The following is a 27,021-nucleotide window of genomic DNA, read 5'->3' as shown; positions in this document are numbered from 1 at the left end:
ATTTCCCATACTTAGGCAATTTATTTGTAGGTAGTTTTGGTTATTGAACATAAAGTTAGTTTTGGTGGTATTGAATTATATAAGGGTTGCTAATTGGTTGCTGGGAATGTATATCAGTGGTTTAGGGTCTTGGATATGAAGTTCTAAAGCTATCTTGCAGACTTAGTGGCTAAGACTTCCGTAAAGAGGAGATTGCTTTCAAAACTGGTCATTAATGTTTTATAATTTAGTTGATTAAGAATAGGTTTAAAGTTTAAAAAAGTCTTTAAAAAAGCTTTGGTTGTTTTGAATTTCGCGCAAAGCTACTCGAGGGCTATCTGCGCCTTTGAAAAAGGAGATGGCTGATGTTACATATTTAGAAAATGCCCACACTGTGTATTAACCAAGGTTGTAGTTAAATGATTCTGTGAATCAGGAAGAAGTGAACAGAAGAATGTGAAGAAACAATTACTGATGAAAATATAGAATATAGTTATATTTTACTGAATAGTAAACGTTCAATAATTAATAATTATATTCTTTGTGAAATAATTCTAAGTTATTTTTGTATAGATTTGCTTGTCTGTAACAAAGCTACATAAAAGGCCAAATGAGCTCTGTCCTCCACGGGTATTGAAACCCGGTTGCTCGTGCTGTAAGTCCGCAGAAATACCGCTATGCCACCTGGGGAGCATTTTATTTAAAAAAATGTGGCTTAGTCTTTATCCGTTTCAATTCATTCCTTCAAATCCAGACTACGTGAGTTCATTACTAACCCATAAACTCTTGGCTGATGTCGTAAAGACACACTTAAGTGTCCACGCCCGTTCGTCTCTAATGTGCTAGAGCAGTAGGTAATATTATTTGTAATTTCATTGTGTTTTATGGTAATGTCTAACTTCGATTCCTAATCACATTATGTTTAGTATTGTATGAGTTTAATGCTACTATCTACGGATGTTATTATTAAAGAGAAAGTTTCATTATTGTTCGCACCTAAATTCCTTCGTTACAGGCTGTGAGTGTTAGCAGTTCCAAAGAAAAGTCCATTAGGCTCGACCGAACTGGGAGATCCATGCTGCGGGTTGGCCAGACAATTAACGTGGCAGTTGAACGATTTGTGACGATAGGGGAATGTGTGGCGGAAGACAATCCTGAAATTAAAGTGGACATGTACGAAGCCTGCAAAGACGCAAGAGCTGCAGGTACCTTCGTAATCCATAAGAAAGTCCATAAGAAGTTGAAATAATTTTATATTTATAAGCTACAAAGAGATTCTCTAATGGATGAAATATTGTTTGTAATTGGATACAATATGTATTACGTATTATTACTTATGCCTGTTCTGGCGGATTCCTTTCATTGTTTGTTTGTTTTTGAATTTTGCGCAAAGCTGCACGAGGGTTATATGCGTTAGCCGTCTCTAATTTATTAGTGTAAGACTAGGGGGAAGGCAGCTAGTTATCACCACCCACCGCCAACTCTTGGGCTACTCTTTTACCAATGAATTTGAACATCATACTATAACGCCTATAACTCCCGACCATCAAACTGCCCTAAACGTCCGGCCATGCTTGGCCCATTCCTTTCATATTCTCGTGAAAAGATGTGTAATCCAGTAGTTTTAGGAAGTGGACTTTGGAAAGAAACAGCGACAACAGAAGTTGCATCCGCAAAAACTAATTCCGAATCTCTTTAAATATTTTAAAACATTTATACACAATTAACATTGTGAAGGAGTTTTAGTTTGAAACATAGGAAACCAAACTTTAATAAGAGGTTTCTTACGTATACATTTTTAAAATTTATTATTATTTTTATCGCTGCATCTAAGTATAGCAGGGGTCTCGTCCTTTAAACACCATGGTCTTGACATGCAGGACTGTGATTCTAAGGTTCCATGTTCGTGTCCCCTTGCATCAAAATAGAATTATGCGCTTCAAAGCCATTGCTATTCTATTATAGTAGTTCAAGTATTGGCGGTGGGTGATTTCGATTAGCTATCTCACTTCTAAGCTATCACTTCAAAATCACTAACACCTATTGCACATAGACTTTATGAAACTTTGTCCTAAAAAAAAAAAAAGACACTTATATTTCCTTTGAAAAATGTAGGAATATAGTATAGTGAGTGGTTAATAGTGTATGTTTATAACTGGTACGTCTTACATGATCACTCCCGAACATGTATTAAAATATTTTCTATAAATACTTCAAGAAAAGAATTGATAAAGTCACGAAATATACACTTGAAATAAAAGTTAAAATGATAATTATAAATATCAAAATAACCCGAGGAGATATACTGAACTGAGTGACAGATGAGGGACAAATTCATTCAGTCTGTAGAATAAAGAAAGAGAGATAGACGACACGAACACACACACAAAAAAAAACTTTCTCATTGGTCCATTAGAGCTTAATGACACCTCTATATATGTAAGCACAAATATTTGTTCCTTGTCCCATAGAGGTTAACAATACATTTATACATGTATGTACAAATTTTTGTTGCAAATTAAAGTTGGATCACCTTGTACCTACGAAGAAACTTACCTTCAATATAAGCATGCAAGAAACTAGTGGAAATCACCAACATTTTTGTATTTTTATGTTGGAATTGTTTAACAGAAAACAAAAATGATACAAGAAACAGTGAGATCCCTCACGACACATCGGGCTGTCTGTACTCAGTCCACCGCAGGATTCTAACATCAGATTTCAACGATATAAATCAGTAAAATTATCACTGTGCCCCCCCTCTCCTGCAATTATCTATGGTTTATTTCTAAGACTCAACTTTCAGAGAAAAAACAAATGAATTTTTCTCACTTGAACCAGTGTTTCTTTGTCAACTGAGGGTTTGTTGCTTCGTGGATTGTCTGTAACATTATTGTTAACAACAAAACAATTAAAATATAAGTGTATGAAATAGAAATATCATTTTATTAACTTTAAAAAAGGTAAATGAACATTAAATAGATTCCTATTGTTTGTAAAAAATAAAATTTAAAAACATGGCTGATGTGAACAGCAGCGCCACTGTTTAATGTTAAAAGGACACTACTAGTGTGATCATTTATAAAACGGAGCTAATCTTAAAGAAAGCGATACTGAATCAGATTAAACATGTTAAACACGCCATCTGCTGTCAGACTCAAATCTGGACATCATATGAGTTGTAAATATAAGTTCATACTAATGATTCTTTACTCACGGAGTGTACTCAAATATTAGGCTACTGTTGTCGACTCATTTGATTTATAATGAAAATAAAGAGATAATCAGATGGATCTTGAGTTCTACTGCTGTGTTTGTTTGTTTTTTCCGAGATACCATGAGTCGCCTCACCTTATCTTTAATTGATTAAGTTCATTACCTGAAGTAAGTAGTGTTTTTGAACAAACCTAGCTACTGTTACATATCTTCGAAACGAAAACGTGTTTGAGACTGGTATGCATGTTGTATTTGATATTGAGGTTTACTTGGCCTGGGGAAGGTGCGGAGTGTAATATGAAAAATATCTTTTCTTATTGGATAAGAAAGCTGTAGCTTCGAGCTACACCAACTGTCATCAGAGACATATATAACGTTTGTTGGACAAGTGTTTTGTAAACAATGCAAGCCCTGAGAAAGAGGACTTAGCTGAAGAGTGGAATTCTCTACTGACCAACGTCTTCTATTTATTACCCAAAGGTCCCAATATGTTTCACTTTACGAACAGAATCACCGAAAAGTTGACTTGTTAATTTATTATTTCTTGTAGAACGGAACAGTTACTGTGATTCGCAGAATAATATACTAAAGTTAATTCAGAGTAAACATTTTGATTAGTAAATGTTTATCAAACTGAAACTAACACACCACAACGGTATTTGTCATGAAATCGATTATACGGATATGGTATAGACCTACACCACGTCTGTTGTATCTTAGACAGCCTAATGAGTCCTGGTATTTTGAGAAAAGCCTTGTCAGCATAGTACGTGACAGATATAGTGTAGTTTACATACTTTAACATATTCTTTATCTCACTTTCATACGTTCTTATAACTAGAATTATCGTTTAATATTACATTTATACTCTAGAATCGACTACTTGACTATACAAGTATAGCCCGGTTATTTTAGCTAACCCTGACATGTAAAAACTGGATCAACGCTGGTATTTCTCTGGCCATGATATTTCAGCGGTTAACTATGATCGAAGACTTAAACCTTGTGTTTTATTCTAACAGCTACAACGTTAGAGCAGCTTTGTGAAAGTCAACGGATAGAGATAGCCAGCACGCGTCACAATATAGAATGGTCCCGTCTAGCACGAGCAGCTCGAGGGCTGTTGTCATCCATCACCAGAATGTTGATACTGGCTGACACAGTTGTTGTAAAGCAATTGCTGAGAATCAAAGATAGGGTGAGTTTTATTTTCACGTGATTATTTTAAGATTTTTGTTTTGTTTCATCGACTTTTGTTTAAATTTTATTTATAAATCTAACGGAACTTGTTGTCAGAAAATTAGGCTTAGAACGAGAGACTTTTGTTTTCAAAGTGAATGTAAGAAGGTGGACGTTAACTGGACCATGAAACATGAAAGGGCAACCTAGGTCATAAACATGATATTTAGATAAATAGAATCAAAGTGACAAAATTCGAAATATTAAATATTCACGATGGTTCCATATTTATTAACCAATTTTGATTTCCTGTTTCTCGTAGTTATTTATGCATATATCGATGATCAGCTAACATAGAATATATTTTGGGAACCATCGTTATTAAAATTAATATAGGATATAATATAACCCTAAATAAAATATTGTTGTCCCACACTAATAGCGCTCTCTCACATTGTTCTGTTTTAGATACCTATAAGCTTCAACAGACTGGAAAACGTCTCCAACTTTACAGAGTTTGTGAAGGCATTTAGTCTAGTAGGAACAGAGATGGTAGAACTGGCTTGCCTCAGTGGAGACAGACAACACGTAAGCCTTTTAACCCCCCGTTTCACATACAATAAGCAAACGTCAAAGAACAGGCAATACATATAATTGAATTAATACTTTATTCGCAAAATGGTTTCTTAAAACAACAGTTTTAAATTTACCAGGTGATTGTATTATGAGAGTATAAGTGATCAGCGACACCCTAAAATGGAAATGTTACCCTTTTTAATACATTAAAAAACTCTAAGAAATATTATGAGCTAATATCAAAATTAAAAAATTAGCTCAGGGAAGAGGTACTACTTAATTTCTGTTACGATAAAATATTCATATATACCTATTAGTATCAACTAGAATATTCATATATACCTATTAGTATCAACTAGAATATTCATATATACCTATTAGTACCAACTAGAATATTCATATATACCTATTAGTACCAACTAGAATATTCATATATACCTATTAGTATCAACTAGAATATTCATATATACCTATTAGTACCAACTAGAATATTCATATATACCTATTAGTACCAACTAGAATATTCATATATACCTATTAGTATCAACTAGAATATTCATATATACCTATTAGTACCAACTAGAATATTCATATATACCTATTAGTACCAACTAGAATATTCATATATACCTAATAGTACCAACTAGAATATTCATATATACCTATTAGTACCAACTAGAATATTCATATACATCTATTAGTACCAACTAGAATATTCATATACATCTATTAGTACCAACTAGAATATTCATATACATCTATTAGTACCAACTAGAATATTCATATACATCTATTAGTACCAACTAGAATATTCATATACATCTATTAGCACTAACTAGAATATTCATATACATCTATTAGTACCAACTAGAATATTCATATATACCTATTAGTATCAACTAGAATATTCATATATACCTATTAGTACCAACTAGAATATTCATAGTTTTCTATTAGTATCAACTAGAATAGGGTAAATTATCAGTACCAAATTCACGTGACGAAAATAATCTTATATTTGGACGCATTTACAACTTACATTGTCATACGTGTATAGATATCCAAATATATTTGTAAATAATTGAACAAATATTAACCTCTGATATCTTGATGTAAGTAACAAAGTTGTCAGATAATAACTGATAAATTTTCCAAACTTCATGGTGCACATTGTGGTGTGGGTTATATTAATATATTCACAAAGGTTTCATTTTTCAATAAAATGTTTTCTTTTAAACGTATTTAAATACCAAACAGTGCATACGAGAGAAATTTACATATTTCGATAAAAAGGTGAGATAAAACGACCGTTCAAATCCAAATAATTATACAATAACTTATAAACTTTGATAATAAGTTATATTATTGGATAAAACGACCTTTAAACTCCAAATAATTATACAATAACTTATAAACTTTAATAGTAAGTTATATTATTAGATAAAACGACCTTTAAACTCCAAATAATTATAAATAGCTTATAAACTTGTATAGTAAGTTATATTATTGGATAAAACGACCTTTAAACTCCAAATAATTATACAATAACCTATAAACTTTAACAATAAGTTATATTATTAGATAAAACGACCTTTAAACTCCAAATAATTATACAATAACTTAATAACATAATTATTTGGGGTTTAAAGGTCGTTTTATCCAATAATATAACTTATTATCAAAGTTTATAAGTTATTGTATAATTATTTGGAGTTTAAAGGTCGTTTTATCTAATAATATAACTTATTGTAAAGTCCTTTACAATAAAATAAAGTTGGAGTTTAAAGGTCGTTTTATCTGACCTTTTTATTCAAAATACTTAAATGGGTTTAATCTAACCCTTAACTGTGTGTAAGATTATAGTTAACAGTGGTGTTCAATAATAACTCCATTAAGCCTAATGGTGTCTAGGTAATAAATAAACAATTACCTAAGTTATGATGTTTTGTTCGACATCATTGATGTACTTTAATGGCGAAACATTGGTTTTTTAAGTCTCCAACCTATCATACAAATCAAACTTGAATTCTATCTCCGTTCTTTGTGACTTTGCCTTTACTTCCTTTTTTAAAATGAAATACTTAGTATGAAAAGCTATTACAACAACTACATATATTCATACATGTTTTATAAACACCGAAAGAGTTGTTCTCGTGCATATGATTTACGTTTAATAAACTTTCGACACCATCATGATATTTCAAAACAACTTCAACTGAGTTTTTATCCCTTTGTTTTTCAAGGTCACGACGGTTGCTAAGCGTCATAATTCAGATGGAGTGATGATCGAATCTCCATTATTTCAACATACCCAGAGCTAGAGTTTATTAGTGAAACATCTATTTGTTTCTCTCTCGTTGTATAAAAACTGTGTGTAATAACCAATTTTTAAGCAATTAAAAGTTTGAAATCAAATTATAGTATATGTACATATGTTTATTTTAAAACGCATCCCTGTGGCGCAGCGGGAAGTCTACCTTGTTCGCCACAAAGAATCGCTTGTTAGGCCAGATTTTAGGGCACTTGACTCGTAATCTGAGTCTCGGATTTGAATCTCCGTCACATGAAATATGCTTACCCTTTCATCCAGTGGGGGCGTTATTATATGCGGTCAATCCCATTTTCGTTGGTGAAAGAGTAGCCCAAGAGTTGGCGATGGGTGTTGATGACTAGCTGCCTTCCCTCTTGCCTAACATAGATAAATTATGGAGGGCTAATACAGATAGCACTCGTGTAGCTTTGCACGAAATTAAAAAAAAATCACATAACCTTCATCTGTAGTCACTACGTTATCAACGTTTTTGTTCTTTCTTTAGTCCTATGATGGTTCTTAAAAAAATAATCTCTAAAGTTATTGAAATATTGAACAAGAATTAATTTACACTTCGGATATAAAAAAAAAACGTTTCATTTCACAACATTGTTTTGTGTATCTTTCGGAACTTCCGTCTTCTGCTTTTAAGTTTTATTCACCAAGAAATACCAAGTTCTGAACTACAAAACTAACTAAACACACACTCTTATCTACATTATTGGTGAATACCAAGTCCTGAACTACAAAACTAACTAAACACACACTCTTATCTACATTATTGGTGAATACCAAGTTCTGAACTACAAAACTAACTAAACACACACTCTTATCTACATTATTCACAATAAGTCGTAAATCGAAATGCAGTTAATCTAAATTATTACACGAATCGTTGTATATCTCTGTTGTATTGACGACTGACGACCTTTCCATCCAGTAACAGGAAACGAAACGAACTTGGCAGGAGAGAGAGAGAGAGAGGTCTGATGAATTCTCTCCCCAACAGGGGTGGTCAGGGACGTCATGGTTCCTCCCCCGTTCCCGCTGAGAGGTCTGATGAATTCTCTCCCCAACAGAGGTGGTCAGGGACGTTGTGGTTCCTCTCCGTCCCCGCTGAGAGGTCTGATGAATTCTCTCCCCAACAAGGGTGGTCAGGGACGTTGTGGTTCCTCTCCGTCCCCACTGAGAGATCTGATGAATTATCTCCCCAACAGGGGTGGTCAGGGACGTTGTGGTTCCTCTTCGTCCGCGCTGAGAGGTCTGATGAATTCTCTTCCCAACAGGGGTGGTTAGGGACGTTGTGGTTCCTCTTCGTCCGCGCTCGTGGAAGATTATTTACTTTTTTCGTGGGAGTTTTCTTGTATTTGTTATTTGACTTGTTTAAGGTGATGAAGTGAGGTGAGGCAGTATGGAAATGATAGGTGAGAAAGGACAGCGAGATAAAGGCGGCACAAGGGAAGAAGGCCAAGCTAAAGTCTGTAGTCAATGCCTGAGATTTGGATGTGGGGCAAAAAGGGAGTTCTCTGAGAAAACCCACTTTCACAGGACAGGCACCGAATATTTTACCTGTCCTGGTCCCGGATGTGAAAAGAAATACATATAAACATAAACGTATAATCACCTTATTTATAATTGTGTATTTTGTTGAGTGGTTTGTAATTGTTGAAATATGTTATATGGTGAAATGTATTTTGCTTTTAAGTAATGTTTGTATGATATTTCTGTGATCCTGTTTCTGAGGGTGGGTAGATTACTGATTTTGAGTACGTAGCTGACATGTGTGTATGTTGGTTGTCGGTTTTCTGCTCTTAGTGCTTTACTTTGTTTTATTTGCATCTTCTGTAATGTGTTGTCAGACATATTGTATGTGACTTGACATCCATATTCTATTAACTGACGGATGTAAGCCTTGTATATTTGAATGAAGGTTTCTGGTGAGCAGTTTGAGTGTTTGCTAGTTATGGTCATCAAATGTGAAATGTGTTTTTTCATGGAGTGTTGTTGACATGTTTTTTCCATGTTAATCTGGAGTCGAAAGTGATGCCAAGAAATGTGATGTTCTTGCTCATGTTAAATGGCGAGTTGCTGAGTGAGATGTTTACTTTTTCTAGAGTTTTTTCTGTGCCTTTTAACTTTCCTATAAAAAGTGATTGCTTGCGTTTTTGTTGTGTTTAAAACCACTCTCCACTTGTTGATCCAGCTCACAACAGTATTTGGTGTTTCCTGAACGCGAGACATGACCATTAGTGGGTTTCCAGACATGCTACAGACAGCAATGTCGTCAACGTATTGTGAATTGTAAGTTTGACTAAGGAAAGGTATGTCACTAACTAAAATAACGTAAAGGTAAGTTTGACTAAGGAAAGGTACGTCACTAACTAAAATAACGTAAAGGTAAGTTTGACTAAGGAAAGGTATGTCACTAACTAAAATAACGTAAAGGTACGTTTGACTAGGGAAAGGTATGTCACTAACTAAAATAACGTAAAGGTAAATTTGACTAAGGAAAGGTATGTCACTAACTAAAATAACGTAAAGGTACGTTTGACTAGGGAAAGGTATGTCACTAACTAAAATAACGTAAAGGTATGTTTGACTAGGGAAAGGTATGTCACTAACTAAAATAACGTAAAGGTAAGTTTCACTAGGGAAAGGTATGTCACTAATTAAAATAACGTAAAGGTAAGTTTCACTAGGGAAAGGTATGTCACTAACTAAAATAACGTAAAGGTAAGTTTGACTAGGGAAAAGTATGCCACTAACTAAAATAACGTAAAGGTAAGTTTCACTAGGGAAAGGTATGTCACTAACTAAGATAACGTAAAGGAGTAGGAAAAGGACGGATACTTGGGACACTCCTCCAGTTATTTTGTAAGATTCTGTTGACTTCTACTTGAGCTGTTCTATCTTTTAGGGAGGTAGATATCCATGTTTTTTTTATTTACAAACCTCTTGAAGAGGCCTCATAATCACATATATTACATACAAAACAAGTACAAAGAATAAATACACAGTTATATACAACTGAATGAACCTAATACTATCTGTTACTGCTCATATCAAAAGACACACAATAATGTAACGTTGTGAACAAGGACGAACAAGTTTACAATAAACTTGAAAGAAAGAACTGACATCATTACGAATAACATGCCTGGAATAATCAAAACTTATGTTTTTTTTATTAACTGACCCTTATAAAATAACAACAGATTTAAATGGATATTTTTGGCTAAACAAATTTTCCTAACAGTCATAATACAATATTTAGCTAATGTAACCAAAACATACACTGTAGGCTGTTTTTTTTCTTAACCCTTCTTGGAAGCCGTTTCTGATTCATTGGTACTGATTTTGAATGATAAAAGAAAGTGCTGAAAACTAATGTTCATAAGGGTTGAACCATTGGGCACAGGCAATATAAACGTCTCACTGTCTTTGTCACAAAGTGTACATAAACTAGTATCATATTTTTGCATTTGAACAGGTTTATTGTTCGTCATTAAAGCATTGTGATAAAATAAATAATCCACATCAGCAAAGACAAAACCTTTAAATAGGTGATAAGTATATTTATGTATTTTTTCCAGTATATTTCCATGCAGTGATTTCTTTAGCAGCAGAGATGGAGTTCTGGTATATTAATTTAATCAGTTTTTTTAACAAGATCATTTAAGTGGATAACATTTTCACCATCTGAATCACACATCTGAAAAAAGATTGTAACGTTCACGCAACCGTGTGTATCTTTCTTTCAACTAAGGATTTTCCATTCTGCTAGAATAATACCATATAACGTTTTGTAATACTGTCTTATCTTTACATAAGTAATTTTCTTGACAACAACTTTTACGGTGTGAACTGAATTAAGCAAGTTTATTCGTATTTTAACACATCAGGATAATGGGAAGGAATTTTTAATTATGTTGTATTTATTTTAACACTGCGTTTTATTCATTATTATTTGTTTTAGTTTTCTTGCTCATTGTTCAGAGTAACTGGAAAACTGCTAAGTTGGTTGATGTAAAATGGTGACCGAATGGATAGAGTGTCACGTGACAAACTGCTCAAGGATTAATGGCGCAAGCCACCCCTAATCCTGATGGAATAAACAAGAGGGAACGAAACTAGTGAACTCTACCCACCGCCAACTCTGAGACTACTTTATACCAATGAATAGTGAAATTGACTGTATAATATAACATTCCCGTACTGAAAGGCCAAACACATTCGATGACGGGTTTTTATCGAGCGCCTTGTCAGACCCCAACCAGTTAAGTAATTACACTGGTTTACAAAAAAATAGGCAAGAATGTGAACAGGTGTTTTTTACTAATTTGGGTGTGCTGAATTCAAATTTATAAACAGTTTTGCTCTATCACCTCTAGTTTTTTGGCTTTTATATAGTCTCATTTTAGTATATACAGAGTATATACGTGCCTATTTCAACAGTTGCAGCAGCTTATTACAGATAAAACAGGATAGATAAAGAACATTGACGGAATAAATATACTTGGATGACACAATGTACACAATTCATAGTACCGCAGACAGTTAGAAGTGTGTTTTCTTAGATGATCTGGTGTATTTTGCCTCCGGGATGTCACGCAAGAGCATCCAGCAGAAGTCTCCCATTATGCTGGGGTTCCACTTGCCTTGGTAGTTGCTCTCCATCTTCGTAATGTCTTGGTGGAATCTTTCTCCGTGCTCATCACTCACTGCTCCAAGGTTTGGAGGGAAGAAGTTGAGGTGGGAATGGAGAAAATGAATTTTGAGTGACATTCGGCATCCCATATCCTCATAAGTCTTTAGCAACTTCTTAATACAGGCTTGGTAATTTGATACGCGTGTGTTACCAAGGAAGCCACTACAGACTGACTTAAATGCTTCCCATGCTCTCAGTTCCTTTAAGGTAAGAAGCTCCTCAAAATCAGTATCCTTCAGCACGTCTTGGATTTGAGGTCCGACAAAGATGCCCTCTTTGAGCTTAGCAGCACTGAGACCTGGGAACACAGTAGACAAGTGTTGGAAGGCAGCACCATTTTTGTCCATGGCCTTCACGAAATTCTTTATCAAACCAAGCTTGATGTGAAGAGGAGGAAGAAGCACCTTCTTCATGTCAACCAGAGGATTCTCCTTGACGCTGTGTTCGCCAGGAACGAAAGTGCTTCTAGACCCCCAGTCTTTCTGCTTGTAATGCTGGGATACAGCTCGACTATCCCAGAGACAGAGAAAGCAACAGTACTTTGTGAAGCCCGCTTGCATACCCATAAGAAGACCAATGACCTTGAGGTCTTCACACAGACTCCACTGGTACTTAACAGTTTCTAAAAGAAGCTCCATATTGTCATAGGACTCCTTTAGATGGACAGAGTGTGCAGTGGGAATGCTGGGATATTTATTCCCGTTGTGCAGAAGCACAGCCTTGAGACTTCCCTTGGAAGAGTCTATGAAAAGACGCCAGTCTGAAGGATTATGTGGCAAACCAAGGAAAGTGAACAAGCCAGGTACATTTGTGCAGTAGCACAACTTGTTTTCCATGTCGAAAAATGAAGCAAGGTCTTTGTTCCGATTCCTGAAACTGGTGATCCTTACATCTTCCTGGACCAGATTCCACTGTTTAAGCCGAGAAACCAAGAGCTCTGACTGCTGTTTTGACAGATACAAATCACGAGCAAGGTCATTCAGATCTTCTTGCATGATCCAGTGTGGCTCGTTGCCACTTGTTCCTGAATAAGAAGAGTCAATATCTTCGGAAGAGATTGACTTGGCAGAATCTTCCGTTGGAGCCATTTCTTCATCTGATGAGGAAAGAAGATCCTTATTTACTGGAGGTGTTGGGACAGGAAGATCATCTGAATGGGGAACGGGTTTCATAGCAGATGGAAGGTTGGGATATTTGATCTTTTTTCTATAAGATGCATTGAAACCAGTTATATTTGTTAGACAAAAATAACAATCATCTGCATGGCTTCGTGGCTCTCTCCAAACCATCGGGACTGTAAAGTTGAAAGCCGCTTTCTTGCCATTAAACCAAGCAGTTAGTCCATTGTAGCAGGGTTTACAACAGATGTGTGGAGCCCAAGATTTGTCCTGATCACCAATTTTACAGTCAAAATAATGAAAGTAGGCAGTTTTGAGGAGGGAAGTGATGGTTCGACGCTGTGCAACTGTCGTGAAGTCCCCACACACGTAGCAGAAAGAATTGGCCTTGTTGAGGCATCCTCGGTGTTTTGACGAGCTTGAAGCCATTGGAGAATCTGAGAAAAAACAAAGTAAAAGTAAATCATATGTAAGGCAATAATAATTATGTGCGTCGTTGGAAATTGTAATACAAATATATACCCAAAAGATTGTGTAACACAATTGTCGAGGGACACCAACCTCCTGCGCTGACTGCCAGTGCACTACTGGCTGTTGATTGAGACGTGTTGGCTGCGCTTAACTGCCAAAATCCGTCTTGATATATAGCTATATATATATATAATGTAATTCTACCACTTACATTTATTGCATAATAACTAAAAAAGAAGACATAAGTCACACAATATTAGAAATTAGCCCTGAATGCATATACGCCTTTATGTAAAGTATGTGTACAAAATGTACAGTATGCATATCTAAAAAATTAGAGGTGATGAGTAAAAACGGATTTCAAATCTGAATTCAGCAAATTAGGTTAAAACAGCTATTTTTGTGCTTGCCTCAATTTCTTTGTAAACCAGTGTTATTTATTTACGTGTATGAAAGAGGGCGTGACCGTAGAGGGCCGACATTAAAACGTTAAGTAATTTAGGTTGGTTGGTTGGTTTAGTGTTTTATGGCGCAAAGCAACTAGGTGTCTAGATATAGTAATTTTGGTAAATAAAAGCAAGATTGTACAAAGTGAAATAAATTTGACTAGGTTAAAATAGGCTTAGTACCTACAGGGTGGCCCGTAAGTCCCTACCCATCCATATATCTTATGTATCCAGTGTATCTGTGTGCTGTCCCTCATTCTCGCTGCATAATATTGTGTGTACTTGTCACAATACGCTCTTCAAGTGTAAATGGGCTTTCATCGGCCATAATTCTCTGAAAAAAAGAAACAAGTTTATAATACATGCGTAATTGAATCTAACATAATAACATATGAATGGGTAGGGACTTACGGGCCAACCTGTATAACGGTACTTTAGGCTTAAATATATTTCCAGTTACTGGTAAATTGTAAAACAGGCTAGAAACATCGAATGAATAAATCTAAAACTAGTCTATTGTATTTCGGCGTTTTAAATTCAGCTTATACTATAATAACATATAGATAGGCTAAATGTATTTTATTAACGTTACGTGACTTGTTAGTTAGTACAATTTAGTTCTATGAAATTAAACATAAACTTTAATGTGAAAATAAAATAGTGATAAAAATTATTATTTGTTCTTAAACGTTAGGTAACAGTTACAGTATCAACAATAGTCTACTGGTATTTGGTATTAAGTATTTATTTTCAGGCTATAATATAAATACAATGGTTAAGACAAGTGTAGGAATTAAGCGTTCACAGTAACGGGTGCAAGGAGTGGGTTTTACTTGGGGGCTGGGTTTTACTTTTAATGAGATGGTGTTGAATATGTAAAATGTTTGTGTAAAGTTTGTAAGTTGGAGGTTACCATAATTAATGCAGAGGTTATCATAATTAATGTAAATGTTATCATAATTAAAGTAGAGGTTATCATAATTAATGTAAATGTTATCATAATTAAAGTAGAGGTTATCATAATCAATGTGCAGGTTATAATAATTAATGTAGAGGTTATAATTAATGTGAAGTTTATCATAGATAATGTAAAGGTTATCATAATTAATGCAGAGGTTATAATTAAAGTAGACGTTATCATAGTTGATGTAGACGTTATCATAATTAATGTAGAGGTTATTATAATTAATGTAAAGGTTATCATAATTAATGCAGAAGTTATAATTAAAGTGGACGTTATCATAGTTGATGTAGACGTTATCATAATTAAAGTAGAGGTTATTATAATTAATGTAAAGGTTATCATAAAATGAAGGTTATCATAATTAATGTACAATGTGCGAACTAGCAGCAGTATTTCATGAGAAGTTTAAACATTTACACGTAAGAGATACATCAGGAAACAACGACATTCAGGAAGTTAGAAATAGAACTATTAGGGTTAGAAGTAGTGACTATCAGTAACAATGAACCTGTTCATCTAGGGTTAGAAGTAGTGACTATTAGTAACAATGAACCTGTTCATCTGGGGTTAGAAGTAGTGAATATCAGTAACAATGAACCTGTTCATCTAGGGTTAGAAGTAGTGACTATTAGTAACAATGAACCTGTTCATCTAGGGATAGAAGTAGTGAATATCAGTAACAATGAACCTGTTCATCTAGGGTTAGAAGTAGTGACTATTAGTAACAATGAACCTGTTCATCTAGGGTTAGAAGTAGTGACTATTAGTAACAATGAACCTGTTCATCTAAGGTTAGAAATAGAGACTATCAATAACAATGAACCTGTTCATCTAGGGTTAGAAGTAGTGACTATCAGTAACAATGAACCTGTTCATCTAGGATTAGAAATAGTGACTATCAGTAACAATGAACCTGTTCATCTAGGGTTAGAAGTAGTGACTATCAGTAACAATGAACCTGTTCATCTGGGGTTAGAAGTAGTGACTATCAGTAACAATGGGCCTGTTCATCTAGGGTTAGAAGTAGTGACTATCAGTAAAAATGAGCCTGTTCATCTAGGGTTAGAAGTAGTGACTATCAGTAACAACGAGCCTGTTCATCTAGGGTTAGAAGTGGTGACTATCAGTAACAATGAGCTTGTTCATCTAGGGTTAGAAGTAGTGAATATCAGTAACAATGAGCCTGTTCATCTAGGGTTAAAAGTAGTGACTATCAGTAACAATGAACCTGTTCATCTAGGATTAGAAATAGTGACTATCAGTAACAATGAACCTGTTCATCTAGGGTTAGAAGTAGTGACTATCAGTAACAATGAACCTGTTCATCTGGGGTTAGAAGTAGTGACTATCAGTAACAATGGGCCTGTTCATCTAGGGTTAGAAGTAGTGACTATCAGTAAAAATGAGCCTGTTCATCTAGGGTTAGAAGTGGTGACTATCAGTAACAATGAGCTTGTTCATCTAGGGTTAGAAGTAGTGAATATCAGTAACAATGAGCCTGTTCATCTAGGGTTAAAAGTAGTGACTATTAGTAACAATAAGCCTGTTCATCTAGGGTTAGAAGTAGTGAATATCAGTAACAATGAGCCTGTTCATCTAGGGTTAGAAGTAGTGACTATTAGTAACAATGAGCTTGTTCATCTAGGGTTAGAAGTAGTGACTATCAGTAACAATGAGCTTGTTCATTTAGGGTTAGAAGAAGTGACTATCAGTAACAATGAGCCTGTTCATCTAGGGTTAGAAGTAGTGACTATCAGTAACAATGAGCTTGTTCATCTAGGGTTAGAAGTAGTGAATATCAGTAACAATGAGCCTGTTCATCTAGGGTTAGAAGTAGTGAATATCAGTAACAATGAGCTTGTTCATCTAGGGTTAGAAGTAGTGACTATCAGTAACAATGAGCCTGTTCATCTAGGGTTAGAAGTAGTGAATATCAGTAACAATGAACCTGTTCATCTAGGGTTAGAAGTAGTGACTATCAGTAACAATTAACCTGTTCATCTGGGGTTAGAAGTAGTGACTATCAGTAACAATGAGCCAGTTTATCTAGGGTTAGAAGTAGTGAATATCAGTAACAATGAACCTGTTCATCTAGGGTTAGAAGTAGTGACTATTAGTAACAATGAACCTGTTCATCTAGGGTTAGAAGTAGTGACTATTAGTAACAATGAACCTGTTCATCTAGGGTTAGAAATAATGACTATCAATAACAATGAACCTGTTCATCGAGGGTTAGAAGTAGTGACTATCAGTAACAATGAACCTGTTCATCTAGGATTAGAAATAGTGACTATCAGTAACAATGAACCTGTTCATCTAGGGTTAGAAGTAGTGACTATTAGTAACAATGAGCCTGTTCATCTAGGATTAGAAATAGTGACTATCAGTAACAATGAACCTGTTCATCTAGGGTTAGAAGTAGTGACTATTAGTAACAATGAGCCTGTTCATCTAGGGTTAGAAATAGTGACTATCAGTAACAATGAACCTGTTCATCTAGGGTTAGAAGTAGTGATAATTAGCAACAATGAACCTGTTCATTTACGGTTAGAAGTAGTGAATATCAGTAACAATGAACCTGTTCATCTAGGGTTAGAAGTAGTGACTATTAGTAACAATGAACCTGTTCATCTAGGGTTAGAAGTAGTGAATATCAGTAACAATGAACCTGTTCATCTAGGGTTAGAAGTAGTGACTATTAGTAACAATGAACCTGTTCATCTAGGGTTAGAAGTAGTGACTATTAGTAACAATGAGCCTGTTCATCTAGGATTAGAAATAGTGACTATCAGTAACAATGAACCTGTTCATCTAGGGTTAGAAGTAGTGACTATCAGTAACAATGAGCCTGTTCATCTAGGGTTAGAAGTAGTTATTATCAGTAGCAATGAACCTGTTCATCTAGGGTTAGAAGTAGTGACTATTAGTAACAATGAGCTTGTTCATCTAGGGTTAGAAGTAGTGACTGTCAGTAACAACGAGCTTGTTCATCTAGGGTTAGAAGTAGTGACTATCAGTAACAATGAGCCTGTTCATCTAGGGTTAGAAGTAGTGACTATCAGTAACAATGAGCCAATTCATCTTGGGTTAGAAGTAGTGACTATCAGTAACAATGAGCCTGTTCATCTAGGGTTAGAAGTAGTGACTATCAGTAGCAATGAACCTGTTCATCTAGGGTTAGAAGTAGTGACTATCAGTAACAATGAACCTGTTCATCTAGGGTTAGAAGTAGTGACTATCAGTAACAATGAGCCTGTTCATCTAGGGTTAGAAGTAGTTATTATCAGTAGCAATGAACCTGTTCATCTGGGGTTATAAGTAGTGACTATCAGTAACAATGAGCTTGTTCATCTAGGGTTAGAAGTAGTGACTGTCAGTAACAACGAGCTTGTTCATCTAGGTTTAGAAGTAGTGACTGTCAGTATTAATGAAGCTGTTCATCTAGGGTTAGAAGTAGTGACTATCAGTAACCATGAACCTGTTCATCTAGGGTTAGAAGTAGTGACTATCAGTAACCATGAACCTGTTCATCTAGGGTTAGAAGTAGTGACTATCAGTAACAATGAGCCTATTCATCTAGGGTTAGAAGTAGTGACTATCAGTTACAATGAGCCTATTCATCTAGGGTTAGAAGTAGTGACTATCAGTAACAATGAGCTTGTTTATTTCAGCAACAAATTTGAGCCCTTGAATTCTGTAGACAAGGAACTATTGTAATGAAGGAAAAAAAAAACGGGTGATAGAAGGGTGTGGATGATAAGGTGGTTAGTTATAGGTGGTTTATTGACATGTCGTGGATAGAATAATCTGTGGGATAAACAGTAAGAAAAGAATCAGATTATGTGGACACAAGTGGGGGATATATAATAATGGGGGCTAGCAGAGATGCAGTTTTGTTGTCTATGTGGGGTTAATAATGGGGGGATAGCTAGGTCAGAGGAACTGATTGATAAGTACAAGGTGTTGATAATGGCATTTAAAGGAAAAGTTCTTAACGTAATTTTGTCGGGGATACTTTCAAATATTAGTTTTTGAGATGAGTAGGTTACAAGGGCTAAATGTTAGGCTTAGGTTAGTATGTATGGATAAGCAGATAGGCTAGTTAGAATTTTGGGATCAGTCAGTGAAGGTTTATAGAATGAATGGTTTACACTTAAATATGGTAGGGCTGGCTTATTTGTTAAGTCTGTTAACTCAGTTGTAAGGGAAGTTTTAAACTAGGATTATATAGTGGTGAGGGCGAGAATAAATTAAATACTAAAAGAATATAAGGCAGAGCAAAGTTTAACATAGGTAATGCCTATAGAACTTGTAATCAAAGGCTTAATTGTACTGTTGTAACGCTAGAGGTATAAGAAATAAAATATATGACCTTAGAACACTGGTACTGTTGTAGGTATGGAGGATTTTTATACAATTGAAAAAACTGAAACAGTTATCTATTGGTGATTTTGATAACAGATATTTCTTTGAAATAGAGTATTATACACTATTTACTTGGGAGAAAGTATTGAAAAGTGTGTGTTTTTTATTATAGTAAAGCCACATCAGGCTATCTGCTGAACCCACCGAGGAGAATCGAACCCCTGATTTTACCGTTGTAAATCCGAAGACTTTCTGCTGTACTTGCGGGGGCAGTATTAAAGAGCAGGGAGAGTAGCTTTATGTGTACAATATGGGGTATATCCTGTTAAATTTCAGGATACAAAAGATAATAACAAGTAGATTCAATCTATTTGGGTTTTTATCAATGGGTATAAAGGGTTTGGTTTGTTTTGAATTTCATGCAAAACTACACAAGGGCTATCTGCGCTAGCGTTTCCCAATTTAGGAGCGTAAGACCTAGAGGGAAGGGCAGCTAATCATCACCACCCACCGTCAACTCCTGGGCTACTCTTTTACCAACGAATAGTGGGATTAACCGTAACTTTATAACGCTCCAACGGCTGAAAGGGCGAGCATGTTTGATGTGACGAGGATTCGAACCCGCGACCCTTGGATTACGGGTTGAGTGCCTTAATCACCTGGCCATGTCGGGCCTTGGATATAAAGTGAAAAGACGTTTAGTGGGTATTTGTTACAGACCACCAAATGATGCTGACGAAATTAGTGATAAAGTTTACATTGAGGTTAAGACTTCAGATATTAACGAAGTCATAATTATGGATGATTTTAATTTCACATATAGATTGGGAAATGCTGGAGTCAAACTATGAGAGAGAAAGGTTGTTGGAAACTGTTCAGAATGGTTTTCCTTACCAATCAGTCAAGTGACCTATTAGAAACAATACTATTTTAGATTTATCGAAATATCAAATACAGTACTGACTGAGAGTGTTGAAATAGGAGAACGAACATCTGTGAACCTGAAGATGAACTAGGAAGGTGAAAACGGTGTTCTCTGCTTTATGAGTAAACGTTTTAACACTCATGCCAGCCATTCTGAGATACATTTTTACTTCAAGTATTATGAATCTGGTTGCAAGTGATCATTGCTGTATGAGCTCCACCGTTCTGCTGCAGTTGACGATAAGGAAAGATTTATAATTATATACTATGTAACATGATTATATTCTGGTTGTAAGTTTCATATACTATGTAACATGATTATATTCTGGTTGTAAGTTTTATATAATATGTAACATGATTATATTCTGGTTGTAAGTTTATATACTATGTAACATGATTATATTCTGGTTGTAATTTTATATAATATGTAATATGATTATATTCTGGTTGTAAGTTTTATATAATATGTAACATGATTATATTCTGGTTGTAAGTTTTATATAATATGTAATAAGATTATATTCTGGTTGTAAGTTTCATATAATATGTAATATGATTATATTCTGGTTGTAATTTTATATAATATGTAATATGATTATATTCTGGTTGTAAGTTTTATATAATATGTAACATGATTATATTCTGGTTGTAAGTTTTATATAATATGTAATAAGATTATATTCTGGTTGTAAGTTTCATATAATATGTAATAAGATTATATTCTGGTTGTAAGTTTTATATAATATGTAATAAGATTATATTCTGGTTGTAAGTTTCATATAATATGTAATAAGATTATATTCTGGTTGTAAGTTTTATATAATATGTAATAAGATTATATTCTGGTTGTAAGTTTTATATAATATGTAATATGATTATTTCTAGTTGTACGTTTTATACAATATATAGCATGACTATATTCTGTTTGTAAGTTCAAAACAGATCTTGAAGGAACGTAACAAGAATTATTTGTTGTGAACTGGATAACTGATCAGATGTGGGACATTTTTAAAGACAATTTTTATATATTGGAGGTAAACTTAATCCTTACAGAAATAAAATGATAGCAACGAGTAGAAAACCAGGTTGGCTCATATAGAATGTAAGAGAGAAAAATTAAAGAAATGCATTATAAATTTAAATTAATTAGTATATGACGGAAGTCATATCAGATTATAGAACAAAAAGACAGTTGGTGAAAGGGGAAATTAGAACATCAAATTAGAATGTAGGAGAAAAGGTTGGCTAAAAGTAACAATACGGATTTCTTTAAACACATTAAAACAAAATGATTGGATTGTGGTAGAACCATTGACGGACGATAAAGGTAAGCTCGTATCTGATAGTTATGAGATGACTTGGTTATTAATTTTTCCTTCAGGTTTTACTAACAAACATCTGAGTAGTATCTATACTTGAACAGTTTATAGAGGGAAATGAGATCAAACAAACTGTATTAGTTTTGAACTGGTTAAGAAAGAAAACTGAGAAATTTAAAGATGACGAAGCGTCTGAGGCAGATGACAATTGCTGAAGGGTTTAAAGATTGGATATATGAACCACTTACTGCTACTTGGGTCAGATAATAATTCCTCAAGGGTTTAAAGATTGGATATGTGAACCACTTGCTGCTACTTGGGTCAGATAATAATTCCTCAAGGGTTTAAAGATTGGATATGTGAACCACTTGCTGCTACTTGGGTCAGATGATAATTCCTCAAGTGTTTAAAGATTGGATATGTGAACCACTTGCTGCTACTTGGGTCAGATAATAATTTATCAAGGGTTTAAAGATTGGATATGTGAGCCACTTGCTGCTACTTTTTCTCAGTCCTTGAATACTGGACAGGAAGCAGAGGACTGGAAGTTGCCTGATGTAACTTGTTTTTTTCAAGGGAAGTATTTAAAACCATAAACTCGTTAGTGTTACATTAGTTGTGGAAAAACTTTTGGAAAGTCTGATAAAAGATGCTTTACAAAACCGTTTAACAAAATTAATTTTTTTATCGGATAGTGAACATGGTTTCACTTAGGGAAAATATTGCCTAACAAATCTTTTGATAGTGTCTCAAGATGTTACTACTTATGTAGATGAGGGTAAGGGTAGATTTAATGTATCTGGGTTTTTAGAAAGTATCTGACAAAGAGCCACATAAAAGGATTGTACGTATAGAATATAAGTTAGTAAATAGAACAGAAGAATGGCTGGATGAATTGTTACAGATGGAGTTCAGTCAAACAAGATTAATGTAACATGGGGGGTATCTCAGGGTTTTGACTTAGGACCTTAGTTCTTTTTTATTTACATTATTGACATGATGAAGGAATAATCAATAAATTACTTAAATTTTCTGATGATATTAAGGTGTTGCTAGCTGTGAAGAGGATGCTGCTGATTTACAAAAGAATTTAAATCATTTAGCGAATTGGACAAATAAATGGTAGATGGGTTTAAGTTATGATATGTGTAAGATAATATACGTGGATTATCATAATGTTAATTATAAGTATAATTTAATGAATCATAAGTGCATGAATGATATGTACATGAATTATAAGTACATGAATGATAAGTAGATGAATGATAAATACATGAATGATAAGTAGATGAATGATATGTACATGAATGATATGTACATGAATGATAAGTAGATGAATGATATGTACATGAATGATATGTACATGAAATATATGTACAGGAATGATATGTACAGGAATGATATGTACATGAATGATAAGTACATGAATGATATGTACAGGAATGATATGTACATGAATGATAAGTAGATGAATGATATGTACATGAAAGATATGTACAGAAATGATATGTACAGGAATGATATGTACAGGAATGATATGTACAGGAATGATAAGTAGATGAATGATAAATACATGAATGATATGTACATGAATGATAAGTAGATGAATGATAAGTACATGAATGATATGTACATGAATGATATGTACATGAATGATAAGTAGATGAATGATATGTACATGAATGATAAGTAGATGAATGATATGTACATGAATGATATGTACATGAAAGATAAGGGCTAGCTTTGAATTTATTTTAAGTCAATTTAGTTTAGAATGTAGAACAACCGACATGGACCAACTGGTCCTATAGAGTCCCAGAACATTATTCTATGTTTTTTTGTTAAGAATAAATTAAAGTGAAATAAAATACGAGTTATACGTTATATGTACTAATTAGTATTATTCCGAAACGCGAGCATCTATCTACATGTGACGTCACAATTAAATGTTCACAACAGCTTCACTTAGATGTACTGAAGTCGTGAAGTTATTTGAATGTTATTCTATATTCTATATTTGTACTGAAGTCGTGAAGTTATTTGAATGTTATTCTATATTCTATATTGATACCGATTTGATATGAAAATTAGATTATGAAAATTAATAAATGATTATTTTTTTTCCCTGGGGTACTTTAATAAAATCGCGTTCATTGAAGAAATTTCAATGAAATAAATATTATACATTATTCACAGAAAAACCAAATATGTTAACAAGGACGTATTGATTATTAACCAGTAAGGAATGTTGTTAATCCTAGTTGTGAAGGCAGCGAATGTGTAAAAATATTGTCATGACAACAACCATCGTCGTTGCTTAGCAACATTTATCCATGTAAGAGTTATGCTTTACCTTCCATATGATTCAGTGGATCTGTCCAATCAGCCATATTAATTTCCCACATTCTATGTACACTGTACAACAAGAATAAATCATTTATTGTTTGGCAACATAACTGAACAGCATTCGAACCGAACCGGAAATCAGAGGGTTACATTTTATTCTGGAAGTATAGTTGGAATTTCTTTCCTACAATACCCGCTGGGTGATTTGTTCATACTCTTGGTTTTTATTGGCTGTCTACTGCGGGCGATTTTCTGTTCACCGTGTTTCAAGGAATCAGTGGAGTATTAAGAAAAGAAACTGACTACAGTCAGGGTTCAGACTTTCTTATTATTATTTCACTTGCAAATTTCAAAATCTGTCAGTTTCCTTCCAAAACGATATATTCTCCTGTTCATGAACGACATGGTAATTCTTGACACAAGTAGAAAGGCAGTGAAAAATAAATCAAGAGATGTATTTGATGTCTAGGCCTTGTTACGGCATACCTTCTTCTAGTAACATTTTTCGTGGTCCCACTTTCTGCACGCTTGTCAGTTTCAAATTGATAGAATGAACCGCACGACAAACAATAGGCTTAATTATACCCATTTGAAACGTGCAAAAATAAAGAAAACCCACAGTGATGCCCTTGGTTGCAACATGTGGCAACTGCAAAAGTTACATAAACATGAAATACTTAACATTCCTGGTTCGTTTCACCTTCTTTTGTGAATACCTTTTGTAAGATAGAACATTCCGAACAACGAAACGACCTCTGCAGTCGTCACATCTATAAAATACAAGAGGACAATGTTTATTAAATATACAATATATATACAATAGGCTTCGTGATAACTCGTCAAATGGAAGTATTATCTCATTGATAAACGAACATTTCAAAAGTGAAAAACAACTTAAAACCCAGAAGTACTCTTCTGGATAAACATCAAATATTAAATAGTTATATAAAGTTTCTAGTGAAACTTTAAGTTCAGTTAAGTAAATTACTGTACGATGAACTAGTTTATGAACTAGTTTATTCCTGTGAAATGAGTTTGATAAATAATTTGAAACTTTCAAATTTTTTTGAAAATATTATTAAATAATATAACTAAAGCTCTCAACCTGTTACGATGAAGTTGTTTTTCTTTCATTTGACATAAAAAAAGAGAGTTTTGCTAACTAAATATTGTGACGTTTTAGTGTCGGACTTAACGACAAAAATAAAAAAATCGAAGAAACTTCGTGGAGTTAGGACTAAACTGTTATTGATATTAGAGGTTCTGTATCAAGTAAAAGTGAATGAACTTATCTTGAAAGAATCCGGATATAATGAACGTTATACGTATATACAAATAACGGAAATTAGGTTATATTCCAGAATTTAACCGGTAACAATTTTCCAAATTACGCTTTCCGTCTCGTTGTTTAAAAATCGAAACTACTTGCCGAAGACAGGACACTATAGGAAGCAAATCGGGATAGACAAAGTCGTTTTGTATAACTTATCCTATAACTTAGCTGGTCATATGAGATGGAAGTCTACTAGTTGGACTGTTCTCTGATATTTTCATAAAACAAACATTTATTTTCAATGATTATAAATGTATCTATCTATACATGGAAAAATAATATAAGTTATTGTGAAAAAAACCACAGTAACAAAGTTTCTTGAATTTAGAACTATTGATGGGGATCTATGTGAACAATCTATAACAATAAGCTGTCTGTGCTCTTTCTACCACAGGTATCGAAACCTGCATTTTAGCGTTGTAAGTCCACAGGCATACCGCTGCGCCACTTGAGAACTTTTATGGATTCGTTTTCATTTACAGAGACTAATGAAACCTAGTCACACAAGAACTTTAAACGGAATTTTATTTCTTTGTTATCATGCGCAAAGCTACACAATGTTTTCTGTACCAATCACGGGTATCAAACCCCTTATTTAGTGTAATAAAGCGTGAATCTTATCGCTTAGTCTCTTGAAGGTGGGGATGAATTTAAATACAAATGTCTATTGATCCTACTATGTAAGGTAATTCAATTATTTAAACACAAATTTCTATTGATCCTACTATGTAAGGTAATTCAATTATTTAAACACAAATTTCTATTGATCCTACTATGTAAGGTAATTCAATTATTTAAACACAAATGTCTATTGATCCTACTATGTAAGGTAATTCAATTATTTAAACACAAATTTCTATTGATCCTACTATGTAAGGTAATTCAATTATTTAAACACAAATGTCTATTGATCCTACTATGTAAGGTAATTCAATTATTTCCTGGGAGTTATAGATAGAAAATTAATAATTTCTGTCGATTTTGTGTAATTTATTTACAACTGAGTATTATCACATACAAAACAGAAAGTTTTAAATATATGGTCCCCGCCGGTACCGAAAGGTGTGCAAATAAGTTATATGTTAAAACAGTTACTGTAAATAAGTTAGATTTTAAAACAGTTACTGTAAATAAGTTAGGTGTTAAAACAGTTACTGTAAACAAGTTAGATGTTAAAACAGTTACTGTAAATAAGTTAGATGTTAAAACAGTTACTGTAAACAAGTTAGATGTTAAAACAGTTACTGTAAATAAGTTAGATGTTAAAACAGTTACTGTGTTGTTTATAATTACATAATTATAATTGTTTCGTATCGTGAACATCTAGTATGTATTTTGTGACACTTATATCGAACAAGCTCTTCGCGATCACACTAGAGTAACGGATGTTCTTCATCCTCATTTGAGGAAATGGATCTACTAATCAGCCAATAAAATTACTTCTATTACTAAAGAGAGTTCAGGGGACCATATTTTTATTTACTTCTCTTCATATCCTGATAAGAATAAGTAGCATGATTTCTAACTGAATGATATATACCTTAAAATAATGAATAGAGAAAAATGTTTCAAATATTGAGCAGAGAATTGCAAAACCTACCTCCGAACAACAATGTGTATATCAAAGAAAGAAAGACGCTGTAGCAAAATACAGTTTAAAACAGTGACAACGGCAAAACGTAGTTTCAAATAAACTAATAACAAATAAGCAATCACTAAATACACCTCAGAACAAAGAAGAACAAATTCATATACATAAGAATAAC

The 27,021-nt window shown here is 33.9% G+C and overlaps 1 pseudogene; it reads left to right on the top strand.

Annotated features, from left to right (window-relative positions):
- Positions 1 to 687: 687 nt before the first annotated feature.
- LOC143257775 (alpha-catulin-like) overlaps positions 688 to 27,021 on the top strand; it is an 80,293-nt pseudogene continuing 53,959 nt past the window's right edge.

This window comes from Tachypleus tridentatus, chromosome 7 (genome assembly GCF_004210375.1).
Source record: "Tachypleus tridentatus isolate NWPU-2018 chromosome 7, ASM421037v1, whole genome shotgun sequence".
NCBI lineage: Eukaryota > Metazoa > Arthropoda > Merostomata > Xiphosura > Limulidae > Tachypleus > Tachypleus tridentatus.
The sequence above is the reverse complement of the archived record's forward strand: the minus strand, read 5'-3'. Positions and strand labels throughout refer to the sequence as shown.